The 23566-nt window shown below is 45.2% G+C and overlaps 2 long non-coding RNA genes across 4 annotated transcripts in view; both read left to right on the top strand.

Annotated features, from left to right (window-relative positions):
* LOC135306918 (uncharacterized) overlaps positions 1-6011 on the top strand; it is an 80325-nt gene extending 74314 nt beyond the window's left edge. For 2 of the 3 annotated variants that reach the window (XR_010367654.1, XR_010367653.1), the window contains 2 exons: positions 3359-3484; positions 4789-6011. This is a non-coding gene — a long non-coding RNA (uncharacterized LOC135306918). Of the gene's footprint in view, positions 1-2170; positions 2364-3358; positions 3485-4788 lie in introns of those variants that run through there. The other variant, XR_010367652.1, reaches the window with a different exon arrangement.
* A 10972-nt stretch (positions 6012-16983) lies between these two features.
* On the top strand, positions 16984-19157 carry LOC135305905 (uncharacterized). The gene is made up of 3 exons (XR_010366894.1): positions 16984-17041; positions 17415-17664; positions 18922-19157. It is a non-coding gene; the product is annotated as an uncharacterized LOC135305905 (long non-coding RNA).
* Positions 19158-23566: the final 4409 nt, after the last annotated feature.

Raw genomic sequence — 23566 nt, 5'->3', positions numbered from 1 at the left:
TGTCCTTGCCATGACAGGGGGTGGAAGAATATCTTTGAGTCCTTTCCAACTCAAACCCTCCTGTGGTTCTGTGATTCAGGCTCCCCAAGCTGAGATTTTCCAGCAGTGCTGCTCTGCTGGCTCACCAGCAAATCCCAAAGGCAAACGTGAGAGCTGCCTTTCCCCTCCAGGATTTCACACCTTGCTGCAGCGTGGGCAGGGAGGACAAATTGGCCATTTCACGCTGTGCTGCACTCCAAGGGCTGCTCACCCGAGCACCCAGGTGTGCTGGCACTGCCTGGAATGCACCTCTGCTCTGTTACCAGCCCTGCTGGGCATGTCCTGCCTGTGCTCAGCTCTGGCAGCCACAGATGGAGGAGCCAGAGGGATGGAAAGATCCCTGAGGAGTCCTGGGAGAGCTGCAGGGCATAAATTTAAAAAAAAACAAACCAACAAATGACTTCTACCTTTGTGCTCTGCAGTCACTTGAAGTTGGTTTTTAAATCTTTCTAATAGAAGGTTGGTTTTTTTCCCCTTCTAATTAACATTTTACACTTCTCTTAAGTATGGTCATAGATGGAAAGGAAACTTTTAATATTTTTGTTTCTTCGGTTGTAAAGGAGGCCATTAAAAGAAAAAATTGCTTTCTCTTCTTAAAGCATTTACGGCACATAACTCACAATTCAGAAGAGAAAAAGGCAAAAATCAGTTGTAAAACCTTTTGAAATGATATTTATAATTCTGGAGGGGTAAATATGCTAGGACTCAGCGGATGTTTCTTTTCTTAGGCAGCAGAAAAGCACCGGAAAGGAAAACCAAACTCTTCAAAACTTTATTTTCATAACAGGGTAGTCTGACTCCCATAAGCACCATCTGCTAAAACCAGGCTTTTTTAAACTTTTTTTGGACAGAAACTAATGTGACACTGGATCTGGTTTTAACAATGCACAGTTTAAAAAATATTTTTTATCCTCAATAAAAGTAGAGTTATGAATGACGACGACATGTTCCCACTAAACCCAAAGGCTGGACCTTGCTAAATCCCAACTCTTTTGATGTTAAATCCCCTCCTTGATGAGGATATAGCATTCAGTTGAGGATATAGCATTCTATTGGGCAATATTTCACAAGAGCTGACCTCGCAGGTGATGTGGTCAGAGGGAAAAGTTGTAGTGAGGCAGGGGAGGTGGCAGCTTGTTGTTATCCCTGAGAGTTTTCATGTGAATAGTCCCAGTGAACAATTAAAAACAAGGATTTGCGAGAGTGAGGATAAATCAGCCCCTCCTCTGCCCACATTTTCCTCCTATAAACTGTGAAGTGCTGGTCTTGCTGGAGTGGCCTCTTTGCCCCTTCCTGCACTGCAGCTGCCACAGGGCTGCTCTTGGCAAAGAACACCCCAGAGTGGGAGCATTTTATGCTTTTAAGTAATTGAAGAAGTCTGCACAGCCAGGTAATCAATGAACTATGTAAATGCCAATACTAAAATGAAATGGTTAATTGAATTTAATTTCCCTGCGCTGCTGCTTCTGCATTCTCCCAGTGTGCTGCCCTAGGACAGACAACCCTTTCAGGAACAAAGAGGGTCTTTGCATCCAGTGGAATAGCATGAAACCCATTAAAATCCCTGGGAGTCTTTCCATGCTATTTAACAGGTTTGGCTCATCCCATTTATGAGCTCTAGGGAAGAGTGTTGCTCTTGGCCCTTTCTGCAGAGGCCCCTCTCAGGGGTCAGCACCTCATCCCACGTGTCTGACTTGGGGGGATGTACCCTTGGAAGGAATTACAGTGCAGGCAAGTGGCCAGAACACTTTTTCTCAGGTGATTTTATACCTCCTGAGAGGCATGTGCTGGGCAACTCTGATTTATTGCAGAAGGAGTTGGCACCTCACATAAAACACCCAATGTTGTGCTAAAACAATTCTCACAACTGGTCTCTCTGAGGCAGTGCTCCTGTTTGCTGGCAGCTCTGGGTAATTCTGATGACAAATGGGTGTGAATTTGTACGTGCTGAAATCCCCCCCTGCCCCAGCACAGCCTGGGAGCAGCTCTGCAGAGCTGAAGTGGCCCGAGAGCAGAACCAGCACTGCCACAAGTGATTTGTCACAAACCATTGGAGATCCAGGGGAGGAGAGGAGACCTGCAGCTCTGAGACTTGAGCATCCTCAGCCTCTGATGCTTGTGCCAGCACTTCCCAAGGGACACTCAGCAGTATCCAAAGGCTGCCCTGGGGACAGAGGTGGCCCTGCTCCTGCTGGGGTGACACTGGAGGGTCACAGCTGCAGGGCTCTGGCCTTAGTGCCTCCATTTAAGGCTTGTTGTGCACAGCCTTTTTGTTCTTTTTGGACTTCAGAATTTTGGTAGTGGAGTTCTCCATCTGTCCAAAAGTAATATAAGTGTGATCTTTCCCTCCCCTTTTCTCCTCTGGAGCATCTTTGATGTGTTTGGGCAGGAGAACATCGAACTGGAAGAGCAGCAAGGCCTGTCCTGGTTGTTCTTGTGCTTTCCTCTCCCCAGCTGCTTTTTGGGCTCTCTGGCCCTCCCACACAGCCCCTGCTCTGTCCCCAGTCCCTCTGACAATCCACTCCTCCTGCTCACGCTCATTTTTGCTCTGTGTCACTTTTCCTTCCTCACCCTGCCCATTCTCACTGGATATCCGTGGCCCAAATCCTTCTCTGCCCAGCAGTCAGGCTTTTAGGGATTTACTGCTTTGCTCATCACTTCCCTTCTCTTCAAATCTGACGTTTTAAAAGAGCCTATTGCATCAGGCTTTTGGCCAAAAAATCTACGATGACCTGGAGCATTAAGGTCCATATGGCCACATTCAGCCCTAGATTTTGGTGATTAGTCTGGGAGTGCTCAAGTTTTTCTTTATTCAGAGGATGTGAGGCCCAGAGCAGCTGTGGCTGCCCCTGGATCCCTGGAATTGTACAAGGCCAGGTTGGACAGAGCTTGGAACAGCCTGGGACAGTGGAAGGTGGCCCTGCCCTGGCAGGGGGTGGTACTTTGAGTCCTTTCCAACCCAAACCATTCCAGAATTCTTTAATCTCAAGGCTTTGCTGGGGTTCACTATAAAGATAGGAGCACCCTGCCAACTTCAGCCTGAGGGACAGAGCGTGCTGGGGGACAGTTAGGAGGTGGATTTTGGGGATTAACTAGCTGGAATGCTTGGCTTTGGCTTGCTCAGGCTGCAAGGTGAGTGCAGCTGAGCCCATTGCAGGTTTCTCACAGCCCCAGGCTGTCTTTGCTGTGCACAAAACCTCCCAGCAGCACAGAGCAATTCACAGCTCCCTTCCAGGAGCTCTGCATCTTCTAAAATTCTCTGAGAAGCCACCTCCATCCCCACAGCTGCTCTTGTCAGCTCCTTCCAATTTATTTTCAGCCTCTACCACTGCAGGTTGTACCTGCTGGCTTCCCCTTCCAGAAAGGATGAGCTCCAGTTGTTCCAGTTCCTCCTGAGTCTCTGAAAAGGCTGAGCCACAACTTCTGCAGCTGCTGCAGCCATCAGGTATGCAAAATGCATTTCCTCCTGCCAGAGGCTTGGAAATTCCTCTGCACCTGTTAGGAGCTGGCTCTGGTGCACCTTTCATAGTGTTTCATGTCAGATCAGAGCTTTTCTACCCCGTGATATAATTCTGAAGCTTAGTTCTCAGCTTTTTGTTATACAAAATTGAAGCTGGTGACATTTCATGCTTTGAAAAGCTGCTCTGAAGAAGCTAAGATATTATTAGGTGTTATTTGAAAAGCATTTAAACTGTCTCAGCTCCATTCTTCTCCCAGACTGTTGGGATGAGAAGATTTGGCAGCAGTGTTTAATCTGGAATAGCCAGGGTCCTGCCTGCAGGACAGATGACCAGGGGTGGGCAGGCTCCTCTCCTGATTTTCTTCTCTGGGAGAATCCAACTGTGCTTGGCCTGCTTTGAGGTGGGATTATCAAAAAAGCACAATTGCAGGGAGCATCATCTGCACTGCAGCTCCTTTATGTCTAGATCCATCAATAGGAATCTTCCCCAGCCTGAATCCTTTGGCAGATTTGACACATTTCATCACTTATTTTTTATTTCCATATTCATCTGATGATGGATACATTGTACCCTGGTGTTTCATTTATGCTTTTCTATTCCTGTGCAAAAATCCCATGGTTCTGGAGAATTAACCATATTTTTAAACCTAACTCTATTTCCTTTCCCCCCTCCCCCAACCTAACAATCTTCAAAGGTGCAATTTTAACTTTAACTTAATGTCTTAGGCTACAGAACCCTTTGGCAGCATTTTTTTTCCAATATAATATTTCTGCTTTACTGGCCTTTCTGGCTGATTTTTGACACTATTTGCTGGTATGACATTTGCCTGAGTACCAATTTATGTCACACCTAAGTTGAATTGTTCTTTAATGAAGGATTCATTCCTCTCTACAGGATTTTGTGAACAGGCTCTCAGTATACAATTCCCCTCTCCACCAGTCTGAATGGCCTCTGCTGGATTCTCATTCACTTCTGCTCATTTGGCTGCAAACACTTGGGAAAATTGTTGCATTTCTTTCAGTACTTGCAGTCCTTTCCCTCAAAATGGCCATCACGAAGCCTCTGAAGTCCATGTTTGCTGTTCAGCAAAGAAGGGAGGAAAGTTTCCATGTTCCACTTATTGGCAGCACCAGGCATCCTTCACCTATTTCCCATTGTGAAAATGTTTCCACCTATTTTTCACTGTGAAACGTGAGGGAAGCTGAAGGATGGGAAACCACTCTTGTGACTATTTTAAATGCCTTGTGCCTGGGAAAATGACTGACTTGCTCACTTCTTGCCTCTGCAGGTTTCTTGCATCAGAAGAAGAGCACAGATGACATGAGAGCACAGCTTCTGTTTGCTGGAGAGTTTTATTTTTGTCTACATTTTATGCAAAGAGCTGTGGCCTCAGCCAGCCCGCTCCTCAACACTGACTCTGGTTTTCAACAGGATGAATCCCTCTTCCCATGGCCTGTGGGGTGAATTAAAAGCCCTGCCATCTCCTTGGGGTTTGGTTGAATTCTGCTGGTGCGGAACCAGGATCGGGCAGGGTGTTTTAAGAAAGAGCAATAAAGTGTCAAGGTCAATAAAGTGTCAGAGTGCTGACACACGCTGGCCTGTGTGCTCAAACAGCCTCAAGTCACACATCCTGACAGCTCTCAAACCAGGCAGTCCAAATTTTCTGCCTAAATTGCTGCTTGTGGCTGGAAAACCAGGCCAGGCTGCCTGGGCATCTCTGTTATCATCCCTATTGTCTGGGTCTTGCAAGCAATTTTCTGTGTTTTCACTTCTATTTCATTTTGCATCTTGCACAGAAAGATCTCTGTATGTTCCATTTAAGCTGGAATTTACCATTCATTTCCCTGCTGAAGTTAATGGAACTGTTTGCCTGGAAAAGCTGTAGCCTGCAGAAGCTCTTGCTCTGTAGCACATCACAGATTTCCATGTGCTTTGGTTGAAAAATTGTTACAAAAAACCATGCAAATAATTGAAGATAGTGGGGGCTGCATCCAGGTTGTGATGAGTTTAAGACTGAAATGCTCATCTCCACTTGTGGCTCCTGTTTGCAATTTGTATTTTTTTTTATTTGTAATATGAAAGCAACATTTTTTCTGCCAGAGGTGGATGCAACTGGAGTTGATGGCATTACTGGAGTAAAGGCAATACTCTCACCTTTTCTTGTTGATTCAAGCTGCAAGTCTTTTCCACTCTGAAGGATTACCATGAGTTTGGTTTTCCAGCCTTGCTAGGAAACGTTTTGTATCCTTTCAAAATAGGAACATTCGAGTTGCAATTGGCATGGACTGAGAAAGCCCTTATTAATGAACCATCCTGTTTTTTCTGCTGTAACTTCCATGCCCTCGGAGCAAGAGCAGGAGGTGACACTTGTGGACATCAGGCAGGGTGGGAGATCAGCTCAGCTCCTCTAATAAATCAGCTCTAATTCAAAATATGGCCACAAATGAGGCGACCATCATGCCTGGTTGGGACAAAACTGGGAGTCAGGAGCTTCAACTAGTCTGTTTATTGATAGGAAGAATTGCTGTAAAGCTGCTTTGGTGTTTTTTTTTTTTTAATAAAAAATAAAGACACATTTGTTCCAATAAGAAACACTTCATGCAGCTGAGCCATGAATAAAAGTAAAAAGGAATAGTGGAATTCAATGCATGATGTTATTTATAAAAATGGCCTTCACATTTCTGTGGTTTCTTCAACCTGGAAAAGCAAATTTGCCCAAGTTTTCCTTTCCTAAGAGGAGATAAGAACCCCACTCCCTGGAAAAAGCTCAGTGAAAGGCTCAGCCTTGATGTGTGCTGGCTCATAAAGCTCTGCTATATGTAAACCACAGAAATGGAATGTAATTGCAAACTCCTGCTCCATCCTATATATACAGTGCCTAGACAGTGTGGTCAGCTCTGCCCAAAGCAGGGGTTTGTTCTGAGGGAGCCAAAGCTGTCTGGGTGTCTGCTCACCTCCCTGTGCCCCTTCCCTGCCTCCTTCCTCATCCTCCCATGCTTGGGGAAGAGCTGGGGTCTTCAAAAAAAAGGAGAGCTGAGGCAGGGAGGATGATTTACTCCCCTTGCAATGCTCAGCAGTGCTTTTTTCTCAGTCTATCAGAAATCCTGCTGTAAACTGTAAATTGTGGGACTTCAGGATGGCAGTCCTGGGTCTGCAGAGAGATGTCAAACAACCCACCCTACATCTTCCTTCCTCTCCCCACTAACACACACTCCAGTTTTCACATTTCTCCACTCTGAATCTGAGTCCTCCTCGCCCCATTCAATATTTGATGTCTGAGCAGGTAGTACAATCCTTTTTTTGGTCTGGAATTGCCCCAAATGGGATCAATAGCCCCAAATGGGATCAGTTGCACCAAATGGGATCAATTGCACCAAATGGGATCAATTGCCTGTTGTTGCTCCAGCCCTCAGAGCTGGTGTTAGGAAAGGAGTTGTTGTCTGCTCAGCCCTCCTGTGTGCCCTCCAGCCACCTCCTCTGACCTTACATCCCAGTCCTTCCATCACTCTCACTGGAAGGCAAGTTATGGTGCAGTGCCACCAACACTGACCTGGGGGCCTAAACCCCTCACAGAATCACTTAGGTTGGAAAAACTCTCTAAGATCATCGAGTCCAGCTCTTCCCCCAGCACTGCCAGGGCCACCAGTAAACCCTGTCCCAAGTGCCACATGCACATGGCTTTGGAGCTCTTCCAGGGGTGGTGATGGGCAGTCAGTGTTTGGTATTTATCACTTCACATTCCAGGGCCATTTGCTTGGGTCTGTCTGCATTGCTGTTATTTGCAATTATTTGTGTCCTGGTTATCATCAGATAACTATTTTTCTTTTTTTTCTTTTTTAGTTGTTTGGTTTGGTTTTTTTTTCTTTTTCTTTTTTTTTTTTTTTTTTGCCAAGTACAGATTTAACTTTGCTTTTTCTGTCCTTGCTCTCAGCTGTCTGAAGCAGTGATTTGGACGAGCCGTGACCTCTGGAGGATTGTGGTCTTCACAAGGAGCTCAGCTCCAGCCTGTGGCACTGCCAGACAGGCCAGAGGACGGGGCCACCACTGACCCATTCCTGTGTTAAACCACATCCTCAGGGCTGTTTATTTAACTGTGCAAACAGCACCTTGAGCTGAATGTTGGGTACTCTAGGAATGTCTGGCTCCCTGCAGGGCAAAGCACCTGGGGTGGATGGGCAGGGTTCATAACCATCCCTTTTCCCAGGAAAATGATTTCTGGAGGAGGCTGTGCCCCAATCCCACTGGGTTTGCCTCTTCTGGGATTTCTGCAGCAAACCCCTGTGCTCTCTCCCCCCAGTTCCTGATCCTGGTGAATCTCCCAGGGCTGGGAGCTCCTGCAGGCCACAGGAAAATACCCAGCTTCTAGCTGCTGATGGCTTGAATTGGATTGAAACTGGAGCAGATCTATAAATAAAAGACCCTCCCTATAAATCTATAATTCTATAAATAAAAGACCCTCACTATAATTCTATAAATCTATAAATAAAAGACCCTCCAGTCCATTACCAGCCCTCTGCAGTTCAGACCTGCCAGTCTCACTGCATTTCCAGTGTGGCTATGGAAATAAACCCTGTATTTTGTGGCCATATACACTTACGTTTTCACCTCAGCCATTTAGGATCACATGAGCCTTTAAAAGCTTTCCCACGCTTCAATTGCCTGAGCTGATTATGCACAAATCTGATTTGGGTGCTGGCTCCTGTTCCTGTTATCATCCTATCCTATTTCAGCCACCCCTTCCATCTCTCCCATAGTTATGGAATCCAGATTTAAGGAGATTTGCCGGAGTGTCCATGAAAACCTGTCTTACTGAATCTGGAAGTGATTCCAATAATAATTAATCTTTCCAGCAAAGCTTCTTTTGCAAAAGTTCTGCTCTCACTTTGCCCAGTTACCAACATCCATCCCAGTCACTTTATTCCTTCCCTGCTCTGTTTTATGTGTGTTTTTCTAAGGAATAACTGTATTTTATAACACAAGAGCAAGCAGGGCTAGCTGTGTTTCAGTAAAAGAGACAAACAGAAGTTAATTTACACTTGGCAAGCACAGATAATGCGGAGCTACAAAAATCAGGATTTTTGAATTTCAGGCTGTCAAGTAACGAATGTTTAATGGCAGAGGTTTTTGAATGGAAGAAAAATTGCATATACTTCTCATATTGTCTGCTGGGGCTGTCAAAGTTTGGGGAAAAGTGCTACACAAGCACTTTTCTTCCTGAAGAACAAAAGAACTGCCTAATCTTTCATTTTATTCTAACTTTTGTTTAAAGCTGACATAATCCTCACCCCTGCCAACTCCCTCTAGGATTATTTCTGAGTGGGATTTCCCTCTTCCTTTATTTTGCAGCACTAGCTGCAGCATCACCTGTGCTCCTGTTTTTGGGGGGTTTCATACGAGATGCATCAGCTGCTGCTGAGCTCCCAGACACGAGGGAGGGAGAGCTGCAGTCCTTCCCTGCAGCACCACTGCACAAGGTTGTCTTCTAAAACCTGCACATAAAGGATGTAAACTTTTTTTTCCCCCTTTCTCTATAAGCCTAGGGAGATTTAAAAGTCATTGGGAAAATGTCCAAAAAAAGAGATGAAGTGTTTAATAATGCTTTTTTTGTCCTGGACTCTGTGAGTTCCTCACATCTTCCCCTCCTCCCCTCTGCTCTGATTTGCACGGTGGGATTAATGAACTGATTCAAGTGCAGATTTTGAACCTCAGAGGTTCTTTCTTTCTTCTGCTGAGGTGTATCCCCCGTCAGCCAAGCCTGACCTTGAATTCCAGCTTTGCAGCACCCAGGGAGCTGAGGGGGTGATGCTGGGGGTGCTGCCTGCCAAAACCAGGGTGGATTCAAAGGGGACCCCTGAACCTCGACCCACAGCACCTTGAATTTCTCCTCTGCTAATTCAGCAGTGAAGGAAACCCTTCAGGACAGGGGACAGTCCCTGTTTACAGGGACCTGAGACAGACCAGGCCTCTCTGCTTCCCTTTTTCTCATCCTCCTCACAGCCTTGCCATGGCTGATGGAGAAAGTTTTCTTCATTTCTTCTCATCTGGAACAATTTTTTAGCTTTTCTGCTTCGCTGGTTCATGCATTTCCAAATTATGCCAGTTTTCTCCCTTGTGCCCATTAAATTCCCTCCCTTCCTCCGAGTATTAATTAAAAATATTAAAATTTAAAACCTGATTTGTGATAATCTTTCAAAATCAGTGAGGGCTTTGGGGATTCTCTGAGTGATCATGTTTTAGAGACAGAAAAATCTGCAGTTTGATGCTGAGAGTTGCCCTGGTTGCTTTGCACCTGAGTGACTCCAGCCTGGGGCTCTCCTTGGGCATTTGCCCTTTTTAGGCCAGGTGAGAAGGAAATGCAATAATTCCTTCAGTCCATTTTCAGCAGGATTAAGGGTATATAAAATATTATAAATTAGCAGTACTTGTACTTCATATTCTGCTTAAAACTAATTTGAGATAGAATAAGACTTAAGTCTCCTGATTGAAGCTTAATGAAATATGAGAAATTACAGTTAGGAGGAAGGAAATGAGCCTCTTGTCTTGGTGAATGCAGATGATCTAGAGTATACTTTATAACATTTTTACATTACGCTGCTTTAACTGATGGGTCTTCCAACTTATTTAGAGGTAATTTTCTAGTCTGGCATCGTCACCACCTGGATAATTAGTAATTTGAGAGAGAAAGAAAGGTATTTTGTTTTCAAGGTAAAAACATCACAATTAAGTAATGCAGATACTTTTTGTCAAACTTGTTCCAAATTGCCTTGAGGAGCTGAATCTTCCTCTTTGAATATTGTTAGGAAAATAATTATTTCTCAGAGATGCAAGTAGAGGTACAAAACATGGATACCACATTGTGAGGTGAAGTTTTAACAGGAATTGCAGTGAATCACCATTCCAGCCCATCTTTGCCCCAGAAAGTATTTGCTCTTGATTTATCTTTGTTTGGCTTCAGTTTTGCACTAGAAAACCCAAACAAAATGATTTCATGTTTCAAATGATTTCATGTTTGCGTAATATTTTAAACCTTACCTATCCAAAAGCCACAAAACCCAAATAACTCTTTCCCCTCATTTCTTTTCTTTCTTTTTTTTTTTTAATGATGTGGTGAAGCACAGACTTACCAGAGGAAACACAAACAGCACATCCTACAGAGATGTCATTTGCCACGTTGTTTATCCTAATTTAAAATGGGTTTTTTTGGGGGTTGAATGGATTGAAACCATGGGACAGGTGACAGCAGCTGCACCCAGAGGGATGGGAGAGGGATTTTTAGCACCCCAGTAAGGAGTGTAGGTGGATTAGAGCTCCCAGAGGGATGGGAGAGGGATTTTTATCACGCCATTTAGGAATGTAGAGGGGCTCCAATGTCTCTTCTTGGCCGTCACAGCCTCAGAGCCCCTCCAAACCCCACCCTGTGAGTCCTGCTAGCCAGGGCTGATGCTTTCCCAGATTCCCTGAGCTTTGTTCCCCTGTTTTTGGGATCTGGAGCTCAGGGATGCAGTGACAGATGCTGCCAAGCCTTTGGAGCTGCCAGGACAGCCAGGGGGGCTGCTCCTTTTATTTGCTGGGATTGTTGAGCTTTGATTCCTCTGAAACCCATTCTGTGCTGGAGGAGGAAGGGCAGAGCCTCCCTGAGAGGTGCTTTCTGCTGTGTTTGAAGCAATGTCTGATGGCCTGGGATCAGCTCAGGAATCAGGATTTCCTCTGTAGCTGGGGATCAAAGCTGCTTTGCACAGTGCTGGCAGAGCAGAGCAGCCCTAAGCCTGGCTTGGGGCAGAGCTGTCAGCTCTGTGGGTGCTGCTCAGCACCCCTGGCCAGGGCCCAGCAGGGAACCCAGCACTGGCAGCACTGGGAGGGCTCCTGTGATCCCAAAAACACAGAAATTTTGGTGATTCCCTGAGTGAAACTCAGCGCTGCTCCGAGACCCAGCAGAGCTGCCTGAGCATCCTTGCCAGGGTGGGCTGGGATGGTTTGTGCCTTCTGAGCCTCCTGAAACACCCCAGAGGATGTAAAAATGGGTAAAAACCCATTTAAAATTTAGTGGTGAGGGTTTAATTTTGAATGTGACTCCAACACACAGCAGTAAAATGTCTCACAGCAGATCTGGGGTATGTGTGAGATCCCTGTTAATTCCAGAGGCAACAGCAGCATTTAGGTGGTCAGCATCTACTAAAAAAAATCAATCCTAATGATACTTGATACATTTTTCCTAGATTAAATCATAAATTTAAATCCATTTCTTTCCCTTCCCCCAAATAAATAAATAAATATGGCATTTTTACTTTTAATGCTTTTAAGAAAAAGCATTTCTCAAGAAGTTGCAAGTGGAGATTTGTTATGTTTCATTTCAGAAGATTTATGGCCTGAACTTGCTCCTGGTGAAAAATGAATCAGGTTTTTTCAGATCTCTGCTGAGGGCTTGGAGGAGTTTTTAATTATATAAATGAGATACAGAAAGAGAAAAGTGCATATGTGTTTTCAATGCTTGAGAAATATTTTCTCTGAGTTCCACACACACTGCTGGACTGGTCTGCTGAGCTTTTGCAGCAGCACAGGTTTGTAAAAGCCTCAGGAAAACAGTTGCATAATTGTATTTACTGAGTTTGCCCATAAAGAGCAGTTTTCCCGCCTGAGAAAAACGTTTTCATTACAAAAGGTCTAAGTAAATACAGTCATGTTTCCAGAATTTATTACTTCTTGGGGAAAACATTTTATTAGGAGTTTTATTCCATTACAAATGTTGAATAGGAATTCTGGAGGGCTTGTGTTTGTTTTCTGAAGCGTGCTTAATTTAAGCTTCACCATTGGCCACGACTTCTTCATTACCATACTCAGTAATGGACTTGCATACATTAACATCCATTTCTATGTCCCTAAGAAGATTTTCAGGAGAAAAAAAATGAGCATAACACTAAATACCCCATTTTATAGAAGAAGACAAATTTATGGCCAATTAGGGATGCAAGATCCCAGCTCCAGTGATGTCAGAGAGCCGAGAAAACAGAAAGTTGTTTCCTATTTGACAAATTCCCTCAAGCAACTTGTCATTTCTCAGCTTTGTTTCTCTCTGTAACCTGAAAGTGACTTAAGTTTTTGTTTTATTCAGTTTGTAGTCAGCTAATTCCCTCTGCAGAAGGAGAGGTGATGAGAGGGGAAAGTTTGGAATTCCCACATGGGAAAGTTCAAGGATGGCTGATGAGAAAAGTGGAGCCCTGCTTGGGGTGAGCAGAGCTGCCAGCCCTCCTGTCCCCAGAAATGTGGGAGAACAAATGAGGATCAGTGCCAAACCTGCACCAACAGATTTGAGCTGTGTGAGGGAAAAGTGGGGTTTTTGTTTGAGGCTGGGTGGGGGAGCAGTCACACCTTCAGTGGAGGGAAGCACATCCCGTGTCAGCTCATCCCCATGCACACAAAGCCAAGGGGCAGGGCTCAGGAGGTGGATTTGCTTCAGAATTATCTTATTCACTTGCAGGCTTCCCATTCTTATTGGCTGTTTTTGGTTTTTTGTTTGTTTGGGTTTTTTTTTTTTACCTGGGATTACTTCAGCACAAGTGGACTGAGTCAAAGAATCTCATTAGCAAGGGAGGAAATTCTATCAGATCTCAACAAAATAAACCAGAAATAATCAGCCTTTAGGAAAACGCTTCAGGTGATGGAGCCACTCTGAATAAGAAGCTGGGGAATGGTTCAGCTGAGGGAATCTGGTATTGGGAGGCAGAGGAAAAGGTGTAACACTAAACACCAGGATGTAGCATTTCTGTGAGCAGTTACAAGTGTATAATGGCCATACCCAAAAATAATGCCTTTTGAATGAGCTGGGGGCTTCAGAAAGCACGAAAAAAGGAGAAATAAAGCAAAAGCTTTGTGTGATGCAACACCTGGGCCTGGTGCTGAGTGAGAATTAAGGTGAGGGATGGCATGGGCTGACACTGCCCAAGGTGGGGTGCAGATGTGATGAGCTGTGCAAAGAAATGTTCAGGAGCAGCAGAAAGCACTTTTTGGCATAACACCCACTGAAGGCTGCATGAGCAAGAGAGCTGCTCCCCACAGACATTCTCAGCAACATTCAGTGTGGTGAGAGCTCTGAAAAATCTGCACAGTCATAGAATTGTTTAGGTTAGGAAAGACCTCACTGTGTCAACAACCCAGCACTGCCAAGGCCACTGCCACCCCATGTCCCCACATCCACACCTCTTTGTAATCCCTCCAGAGGCTGTGAAATCCCTGGCACTGCCTCATCTCAGGAGGAGGCAGGACTGCTCCCACCCAGGTGCTCCCAGCCTTGCCCTGTGCCACTGCCACCCTTTTGGCAGCCACTGGCACGGCTGAGATCACAGTGCTGAATTATTTCAGCAACAACCAGCTCCAAAAATCAACCTCGGCTCGAGCTTCCTGTGCAAAAACCCTGAAGATGAAGCCTGAAGTGCAAATGGAAGTTAATCTGTGGGTGCTGGAGGTGGAGCTGCTGTACACATCTGTGTGTGTCAAGCAGTTCTAGACCACCAGACAAGGCAAATAACTTCCCAGCTCCATTTTCCTCTGGGACAATCTATTTAAAAAAAAAAAACAACATTTTTTTTTCCCTCCCCTGTAATTAAAGCTTTGCAGAGAGTTTAGAGCCACATGCTCAAAACCTTCAGGAATAGCAGAGAGCACAGTCCTTTCCAGGATCACACAGGGGTTCCACAAATGTTCTGGCAGGAGGGATCCTGCAGCCAGCCACGGGAGGTGCTGTGGAAGGAGCACACAAGGCTGTGCAGGATGTGCCAGAGCATTTATGCACCTGGAGATCCCAAAAACCCATCAAGGAAGAAAGCCCCTGGGTCTCTGGGGTCCTGGTGTAAAGGAAGGTTGGAACTAGGTGGGATTTAGTGTCCCTTCCAACCCAAACTACTCCAGGATTCTGTGAAAAAAGATGAACATGGGTAGGACAACCAAGAACATGATGTGATACCTGGCTTGGCTGGTGCTGGAGATGTTTCTCCAGCAACCCTAGAGGGCCTTTGTGGATTGTACAGCATTTCTGGTTTGACAGCAGCTCCTTCTCCACAGCAACTGGGATGGATTAATCGTTCCCTGCATCCTCAAACAAACATCACAAACTGAGGCTGCTATAAACGGCAGCAAAACCAAGAGGCTCTCAACTTGCAATTACATTTTCTTTGCTAACCACTTCTGGATGGGGAATCCCAGCCCTTGCTGGGAGAAAAGAGCCCTCAGGATCTTTTCCCTCTTCCCCGTGCTCGATTTCAGCAGGTCCCATTCCCTCCCCTGGCACACACAGAGCCCTGGGCTTGCTGGGCTTGCCCACCTGCCCCTGCCCCTGCCAGCACTGCCTGCTGCCTGTCTGCTTGGAACCCAGCCCTCCCTGTTTTCCTGGGATGTGGGAAGGGAGACACAAGGAGGCTGGAATGACTCAGCGAGGAGACAAAAGGATTGTGCATGTTTTTCACGCTCACTTTGCATGGCAGCTGCTCACATCTCCTGGCTGTCCCAAAGCAAGCAGACCAGAAAGAGGTGGGAGGCTCCACCAGCCAGAATGTCTTCAGAATAACACAGAATCGTGATTTATCTCATTTTTTTTAAGCATCCAAACCCCAAATCTTCGAAGCTAAAGCTTGTTCTTTTGAAAGACAGAAGTTTTCAACATTTAAATTTTGTCTGGACTGTAGAGAAGCTACAGTGGGACTTAGATACAAATCTGCAACTGATAAATTAGAGGTATTAAAATCAGGCAGAAGAGAAAGGCTCCCAGCTTTACTTAACTGAAATGGATTTAGCTGAAGAGGAAGGCTTTCCTTCTCAGATGAAAAATGAGATTATATAAAAATCCACCACCAGAATGTGGCAGGTATCACAAAATTAGCCTTCCATCTTTAAATGCATGTAGGCAGGGAAAGAATCTCCTCAATCCCTGACTCCTCACCCACGCAGGTGCTGGACCCATCCAAATCCTATTGTTTGAGGCAGCTGCAGTGGCATAAATCACCAGCAGCTCCTGGCCTGGCCCCTGGAGCTGTGACAGGGAGCCCTTGAAGCACTGATGGTGAAGCAGCATCTGCCCCTCTGACAAATTAAGTGCAAGAGCTGTTCATTCTGCACTCATGTTCTTCTCCAGGTCATAAAATGCACCCACAAAGAGTTTTGTAGAGTTTGAACCAAAGCACTGGGATCTTCTGGGGATTTGATCTGTGACCAGCTCTCATTTCTGTGGGTCAGTTCCCACCCTGTGTACCTGGCACTAATTCCATCCCAAAAACACTGACAGAAAGGCAGGTTAGTAGAAAACCTGTAGATTTGCAATATAAAATTTGGAAAAAATCCGAGTGGAAAAATGATAAATCTCTGATTTACATCTCAGCCAAAGGTTTTCCTCCTCTCTTTGCTGGTTTTTGTGGGTACAAAGTGTCTTGGTCAGGGATGTGCCTCATATTTAGTGTGCACCCACAGGCAAATCCAGGTGTGTAGGGTCCCCCCAGCAGTGCCCAGTGTCTGGCACCTGTGAGAACTCTGCTCCCTGCCCCTGGACACAGAAACAAAACTTCCCAGGCTTCTTGAACCACCAAATGATGGGAAAAGGTTGCAAGGTTGCATTTCACAAGACTTCAGCTGATTTGGCTCACCCCTGTGAGTAGGACAGATGTTTGTTGTCCCTGCAAGAACACACCTGAGGACAAATCACTTCTTGTCTGTGTGGCAGGATCACCACGCAATAATAGTTCTGATCAAAAAAACCCCCAGGTTTATTGCTTGCTAATTTTAAATCAAATTACCTACAGATTTTGCTTGTTTGGAAACAAAGCTTGGCTGATTTCAAACCCAGCATTTCAATAAAAATGTGTGTTGGTTTTTGCTCTGAAGGAATTTCCTGTATGAAAAACAGGCTGCATTGTTACTGGAAGTAAACAAAGCAAATGTTTACAAATAGCCCATATGCAGTTTTGGTTTGGGCAGGACATTTTGATTCCACCCATCAAACAACTGCAAAATCCATTCTTCTTCCACTGCTCTCTTTTAAAGGCAGTAGAGTCAAGCCAGCAGAGCCCAGCCTGATAACTATAAAATAATACACAGCATAAAATTTGGTCCTCAAATACACAGACACCACAGTACTTAACTCCATCAGCATCTTGGAGTTTACATATAAATGAGAATATGATGATTTAATATCCACTGATGTACGAGGGCAAGCTTTGACACACTGTAGAAGCAGAGAAATCTTTTAAATGCAGTTCACATATTTCATTTCAATCACAAGAACAATGTAGTTAGGGAAGGAAGATCAATAGCTCTGTTGCTGCCAGCCCTCTCAAATGCAAGCCGGGCTGTTTTCTCAAAAGAAAAATCTTGCTTCTTGAAAAATCAGAATAGACAGGCTTGGGTTGGAAGGGACCATAAAGATCATCCAATTCCAGCCCCCCAAAATGACATCATGGTGATGGAATGTTGTGATCACCAGGACTCCTCTGGGCATTGCTGGAGTTGGTCCGAGCTGAGCAACAGAGCAGCACTTCTCAAAAGGGGCCAGCAGATCCAAGGTGGGAATTAATGTCAGGTTTCACAACAAGCCCACAAGTCCCTGGCTCCAGCTCCAGCCTGAATTTCCCTCTCTGCCTCCATGTGTGGGTTCATGCTGAGTTTAGAGGGAGCACAGCTCATCCCCAGGGGGGCTGACGTGCTGGCACTGAGTGATGCACATTCCACTGATGCTGGACCCCTGTCATCCTCAAAACAGCCTCTGCAGCAGGGTAGCATTCCCTGGGGAGGAATGGAATGAGAAAGGGATAGGAGTGAAGGAGGAGAGCGGGGAGGAAGCAGGAGAGTGGAGATGAGAGAGGAAACCTCCCACCTCTCCCCTCTGGCTGGACGGCACCTCTGTTGCCTTCTCCATTTTCCAATATCCCACTGCAGGCTGAGAGGCATGGAGTTTTATGTCTGAGGCAAACACAGTGGAAGGAAAAGGAGAAGTGTTGCCAATGTTTGTGTAGCCTTGCTGCCTGATGTCCTGCAACTCTTGTACTGGGATTTGCATCATGTGCCAGAACTTGATGAGAATGATATTTCAAGATCAACTCAGAGCGTGGGTGGATCCTGCTCCAAGACATCATTTTTTCTGACTTGAACTAGAATTTACTTACTGGAGAGTCTATTTACATTGCTGGTAGGTTTTTGCGTGCTAAGGACCAGGTTAAAATAAATGTTATAAGGAGTAGAGGCAAGCCAGGGCAATCAATTTAATAACTGTGACATTTCTGGGGCACCTCTGGAGTCGAGCACATCAGAGCAGTAATTAACTCCCTATTATTTATGATAAAGTCAAGTATATGATGTGAGTGAAAGACGTAGGAGAGTTTTGACTGACAGCCTTCCATTATCACAGGCTGCAAAAGCATTTGTAAAGTTGTCAAGCAGGAGATACCCGGCGTTTTGGATTTGTCAAGCAGATGTCATCATATCTGTCTGTGCCGATTGCAGGGATTGTGGGATTTACAGCTCAGGAGCATTCCTCCAACACCAGGAGCACTGGCAGCTCTTCCTCAGCCTGGAAGATGAGTTGGCACAAGGGCTGCTTGCTCGGCCCATGCCTGGATGCACCACAGCAGCCCAGGGGTCTGGTGAGCTCCCATCCCAAACAGGATCCAGTAGCACAGGGAAGGGTTTGAGCCCACCAAACTGATACTCCCCTAAAAAAACCCAGAGTGATTCACAGTATTAGCATCTCAGCGACATTTTAATTAACTTCAGAATGTCCAGAGTGCAGAGAGCTCACGGCAAAATCCCCATCCTGCTGTCCCATCTGTGGTGAGTTAATGCCACGTGGTGCATCCACAAAACACTCAGAGTTTATTTCTGACGAGGTCAGCCCACGAGGCACAGGCTTGTTTTGGAAGCTGATTTGAGTCATCCCAAATATTTGCTGGGGAGCTGCTGTCTCCCCACCTGCGTGGGTGAGCCCTGCAGCTGCTCAGCAATTCTGGGAAGCACCCATGGCATGGGATCCCAATGGGATTGGGAAGCCCCAGCTCTCAGTCATCCTACACTGGTTGCTGTCTCTTCCAGGCTCAGGAAAAAAAACCTCACACAGGTTTCTTTTTGTGTGCAAAATTAACAAATATGGCAGTGAGAATACTTTTTTGAACTTGAGGTCTATGGAGAAGAACTCTGGGAAAATGGGAACACACCCTGATAAACAACAATTCTGGTAGGAGTGTGATTGCTTTAAAAGCTGTGCACAACTGGTTTGTGCTTCCCAGGTAGTTCCTTTGAGAGTAATTAGTGCAATATTGTTTGTTAATCTTGTGTCAGGGAGGAAGTTTGGAAGAAACAGCCACTACTGACCTTAAAGTTCTGGATTCTAGGAAAACCTGAAGCAAATATATTTAAAATAAAGTGTACTTCTCCCTTTAATTCTCTTTAGACAGTGCTGTTTCCCTGAATTGGAAAGTGACATTTGAAAACTGCTGATGGAGATGAGAAATCTTGGAAAGAGTTTGTCATAGATATCACATGGAAATGGAGAGAAACTTCAGTATATTTATGCTAAAGCATTTCCATGGAAGCAGGACACAAACTGAATGGAGTGGTATTTTCTGTGTTTCCAGGCCTGATAAATAAGGAAAGCACAGGGAGCACAATGCGGCATCTCCCCACTAGAATCGGAGAAAAGCAGGCTAAAAATAAATGGTTTGGAGATAAATACTCTGTATTTATGTGCTGAGTACTGGAGGCTGTTGCTGGCCCTTTGTAGCCGTTGGTTGCAGCAGTGAAAATCACACGCTGAGGGAATGTTTGAGCACCACGAGGTTTCAGCACAAGCCCTGAAATTACCAAGTATTTTTAGAAGGTATTTTGCACCACAAAGGACCCATTGGATGGCCATTGGGTTGCTCAGAGAGGCTGTGGATGCCTCACCCCACGTCCAAGGCCAGGTTGGATGGGCTTGGAGCAGCCTGGACAGGTGGAAGGAATCCTTGCCATGGCAGGGGTGGCACTGGGTGGGATTTAAGGTCCCTTCCAGTCTAAATTATCCTGGGATTCTATGAAAATCAATCATTTCAATCAATCAGTCATTAGGATCTTCCTAAGACCCTACCACAGACAGCAGGGGTGGGCACCTGGTCACTGAGATGTCACAAATTAAAATCAGCAGATCTCTAGAAAACATTCCACACAAACCAGAATTCTGGATACCACAAAGGCAAGAAAACCCCAGTGCTCCCACCATTCACAGTCTTCCTGGTTGTTCCCTAAGCTGGGAGGATTTTAACCACGTTGCCACGGTTTATGTTCATCACCCCAAATGATGAAGGCACATTATTAACCTGAAGATTTCAGCTGAAAGCTCCTCCAGCATCCAGAAATTCATGGAGAGAGCACCCAAGTGCTTTAAGAGGACCACAGGGAGGAAAAGACCATTGAGAATACAACAAGGAAATATTAAAAATATTTGTTTTCCTCAGTAATCACTTCTCTCCAAGTTACCACTAAAGGAAGCAATTCCAGAGCAGAGGATTTTGAAGAGCAGTGGAACCATAACACCAGGGAATGTTATTTAATTACAGAGCCATAACAATGCCCAGCATTTCAGCAGCCTTACAACATAAGTCTTAGTTCAGTAACTTTTAGGGTTTGTTATTCTTTGCCTTACCATCCAGTTGTAACATAATCCAGGTGGTTATCTCGACAAGGTTTAAATTTCCAATCTATTAAAGCAATCTTAGCAATCTATTATTTCTAGGCCATTGAGGGAAGGTTAAAATGAAAATTACACTGGAGGGAGTAAGTTCTGTTCCAAGTACAGGTTGAAAACATCTCAGAAGTGGAAAGCAGTAAGGTTTCAGTGGAAGAAGGGAAATGAAATGACTGATAACAGTCATTTAAAGTGATTTAAAGTGATTAAAGCAGCTTGAGAGAGGTAATGTGAAAAGATTTTTTCCCTCACTAATGTAATGGCGAATTTTCAATGCATGATTTAGACAGCTCCTACCTCCGAGCTGTTTTTGTACAACTGAGTTAGGTTTTAAGCACTACATTACAGGAATGGAAAATCTCATTTTCAGGAGTACACAAGAGGAGCAGCATCCATCTCCACACACCCAATTTAAATAGAGCTGTGTGGCACGGGAGAAGCAGAAAATAGAAATATTTGGGAACAAGAGTGAACCCAGCTGAAGAAAGATTCTTTGACATTAAGACCTCAAGGATGCCAGCTGGATAAAGCACCTTCACAACTTTTACTCACAGCTAGCTGTGATGGGCAGAATCACAGAATGGTTTAGGTTGGAAGGGACCTTAAAACTCACCTCGTTCCAACCCCTGCCACGAGCAGGGACACCTTGCACAGAAGCAGTTGTGCCACAGACATAGCAATGCTCTGTTTTGGCCAAGCTGAGTGTCATTTATCTAATTTCTCCCTGTTCCTGCCAGTGAGATAAATCCCAGGGAACAGAACCCACGTTGGTACAGCAACAGCATCAGCAACAGAGCCTTGAATTAAAAACCCCTTAATACCAGGTCTGTTTTTTGCTAGAATAGCAGCAGTTGATTTTATTAATTTTTATGGTGCTATTGGGAAATTTAATAGTCCTATAAAAGCCAGTTTAAAACTTTCTGATTGTCTTATCTCTTCAAACAAATGCATACTCTGGGAATTAAAAAAAAAAGAAAAAAGGAGAGCATCCACTGGATAGGGCCATTACTATGAATAATTTCCCTCTTACTCAACTCCAGAGCCCTGACACAATAGACAAGAGCCTCCATGGTTTATTTTGGGGGGGAATATGCCAAGGCTCACTAAAAAGGGTGTTTTGTTCCCTGCCCCCTGTCTGCTGAGGGCTCCCTGGGAGCTGCCACGTGTGCAGAGCAAATTGCAAGGCACCAAGGGCTCCTGTCAAGCCAGAGATTGCACAGCAAGTTGTTTGAAAACAAACAATTCAGTCATTTAATGTATTTTCACACAGTAGAGCTGGTGAGTGGCTGCTGGGGATGAATGGCACGCTCAGTGAAAGGAACAACCAGCCTGGGGCCACTGCAGGTGAGGCTCGAGGAGGTGAGGGAAGTGTTTGAGGGTCCCAACTGAGGCAGAGGGAAGAGGGAAATGGACATTTCACCAGCGTGGGGTGTGAGGTGACTGCACCTCTGTGTGCCCTCAGAAATGCCACTGTGCTCATAAAAAGGCTTGATGCACTGTGATTTGTAAAAAAATGAAGTGGTAGGGCAGATGTGAGCAGTAGAGATGTGTCTGTATCTACAATATCCCTGTACAACATGCCACAGACAAGAGGGTGCAAAAATTCCATTTTCCCCTTTTTACTCTGTATAACCACAAAGCTATACCCTAGAGGTATCCACTACGTGAAAATTACTGCAGGCCTGTTTTGCTGATATTTTTTGTGGCTTTCTGATCATTCCAAAAGACAACCAAGCCTTTTTAACTTGCCCCTTCCTATTACGCACAGCAGGCAGTGAGGCTCAGCTCCACCCCAGTTTGTCCAAGCTCCATCCCAGTATGTTTCAGCTCCATCCCAGCATGTCCCAGCTCCATCCCAGTATGTCCCAGCAGCCACTCCAGCAGTCTCAGGGCTCACCACCACCCTGGGTGCCCAGTCTGCTTCAAACAGTGTTTGTTCCCCATCTCCTCAGGGCAGAGTTTCTCACAGATCACGTTTCCATTGAGTTATTCCTGGTTCTGACAATGCCCTTCACAGCTGCAATTTTATCTGAGGTAAATGAGACTTTTGAGGCAGAGACCATGATGAGGAGGTTTTGCCTTCTGGGATCATCTCTGCTGCTGATGGAAGCTCTGAGATGGATGTTTTATGCTCTCCTGAGTAAGAGAGGAAATGAGAATGAGAGCAGCAGATCTTGAATGGTGTTTCTGTCTTCCTCCATGAGCTCAAACAGCTCCTCACAGCTCCCTCAGGCTGGTGCCAGGGTGGTTCTGCTGTGGGCTGGAGCTGGAGGACACAGGGCAAGGAGGGGACAGACCAAGTTGGGGAAGAGAACGTCCCAGGCTCGCTCTGCGTGCTCCAGATGTCCTGAAGTGCTCACAGATCACCTTCTCCCCATACACTTTTATTTTACTTTTAAGTTTCTGTACTTCCACTTTTTAACCTAAAAGAGGATTGATTCAGGTTAGATAGAAGGAGGAAATTTTTTACAGTGAGATGAGGTTGCACAGGGTGCCCAGAGCATCTGTGGCTGCCCCTGGATCCCTGGCAGTGCCCAAGGCCAGGCTGGGCAGGGTTGGGAGCACCTGGGACAGTGAAAGGTGTCCCTGCCATGGCAGGGGTGGAACTGGGTGAACTTTAAGATCCCTTCCAACCCAAACCATTCTGGGATTCTCTGCTCTACCCCAAACCTCCACTGGACAGGAATAAATTTCTGCCCCAGTTGTGTAAATATTTAAGATGCTGTTCTCCCTTCTTCGCCCTACTCTGCATGCTGAGCATGCAACAGGCAGATAAAAGCTACATTTTATTTTATTTTTTGTATTTTTCAGAATGAAAGACGCCATCTGTGCTGGATCCTCCTGTTTATGTCTGCTGCATCTCTGCAGGCTGGAACCTCTTGTGGCTGCCAACACGGAGCCTCTCCAGCTGATGAACTCCTGGGTTTGGGGTTTGATTTTCTTTTTTCTCACATAATAGTTCAGAGAGAAAGAATTTCCAGTTGCAGGGCTGTTTCTGAAAGTGTGCTTGGCACCTGTGCTGAAATCTTGCCTGAAAGAGAAGGTGCAAAGTCCACAATACCCAAAGGCAGAGTCCTGATGAATTCCTGACAGGGAGCGTTGAGTGGTAATTCATCCATCAACCTGGGGAAGACTCTGTACCTCTCTTCCAGATAATTGAACTTTAATTTATTTAAATTTAATGGAAAACCATATGGAGAGGAACAGAAAGCTAATTTAAAGCACTGCTCAAAGCAATCAATATGTTAACAGATTCCTTCAACATTTCACACTCGGTTGCTGAAAAATGTTTAAAATGTATATTTTTTTTTAATTAGTATTATGAAAACACAGGGTTTCTGGCATGTTGTATTCAAAACTCAAGAGCCAAAAT

This window comes from Passer domesticus, chromosome 8, assembly GCF_036417665.1.
Source record: "Passer domesticus isolate bPasDom1 chromosome 8, bPasDom1.hap1, whole genome shotgun sequence".
NCBI lineage: Eukaryota > Metazoa > Chordata > Aves > Passeriformes > Passeridae > Passer > Passer domesticus.
Note: the sequence above shows the minus strand (reverse complement) of the source record. Positions and strands in the feature narration are given on the sequence as shown.